We start from the raw sequence: 1,265 nt of genomic DNA, 5'->3' as shown, positions 1-1,265 counted from the left end.
CATGGAGTTGCATATAGCTCTCCCTGTCATTAACTCATATGGAGAAAGCTGAGTACTCCGATTAGGTGACGCTCTAAGTTTATACAGCACAGCGGGGAGTGCTACTGTCCATCCCTTACCTGTAGTTAACAGGGCTTTTGCCAAACTTTCCTTCAGTGTCCGGTTAGTGCGCTCCACTAAGCCTGAACTCTGAGGGTGATAAGGTATATGAAATCGTTGTTTTACCCCTAGCAGTAAACATGCTTCCTTCATTACCTTACCGGTGAAATGAATCCCTTGATCTGAGTTCATTTGACGGGGCACACCCCATCGGGGAATAACCTCAGTCGCTAGGACTTGTGCTGCAGTGATGGCAGAGCAGTCCCTGCAGGGGAAAGCCTCAACCCATTTTGTGAAATGGTCAATTATTACCAAGCAATAGGATTTCCCATGACATTTTGTCAGGGGTCCTGTAAAGTCAATTTGAATATTTTCCCACGGACCTCAAGGCCGGGGCTGGTGTGATTTAGTGACTTTGATCGGTTTACCTGGGTTTACTTGTGCGCAAGGAATACACTGTTGACACCACTTCGCAGTGTCCCTGCCTATGCCAGGCCACCACCAGTGTTCACGCAATTGAGTTAACATGGCCTTGCGACCCGTGTGAGCTGGGCCATGGTACTGGTCCAGAAGCGTTGAGTTAATACACTGGGGTGCTAATACACATTGTAAGTTAGGACTTCGCCACAAACCGTCTGAGTGCACTGCACCTCCCTTAACCCACTCTTGTACTTCATCCTCCTCACAGTTTTTCTGTAGCTGTGCGAGGTCAGTAGTTTCTGGTTCTCGGATGCTCACAAGTTTACTAGAGCAGGGGAATCCTGCTAACGTCACATGACTGCCTGTCTCTGCTGCCTTTTTTGCAGCTAGGTCTGCAAAGTGATTCCCACAGGTGCGCGGGCATCCATCATCAGAAAGACTCTGATGAGCTTTCACTTTAACTACTGCTACCTTTTCTGGAAGGTGTGCTGCCTCAGCTAGGGCTATAACATACTCATAATTTTGTATTACTTCTCCTGCTGTTGTTATAAACCCTCTACGTTCCCAGGTTGCCATATAGTCGTGTACTACTCCAAATGCATAGCGACTGTCAGTGAAAATGTTAACTTTAATGTCTTTCGCTATTTTTAATGAATCAGTTAACACCACGAGTTCTGCCACTTGGGCTGAACACTGTCCTGAAGGGATCCAGATTTTACGACGGTGCTATCATCCAATACCACTGC

The sequence above is a fragment of the Amia ocellicauda genome, chromosome 6 (assembly GCF_036373705.1).
Source record: "Amia ocellicauda isolate fAmiCal2 chromosome 6, fAmiCal2.hap1, whole genome shotgun sequence".
NCBI classification, from domain to species: domain Eukaryota; kingdom Metazoa; phylum Chordata; class Actinopteri; order Amiiformes; family Amiidae; genus Amia; species Amia ocellicauda.
The sequence above is the reverse complement of the archived record's forward strand: the minus strand, read 5'-3'. Positions refer to the sequence as shown.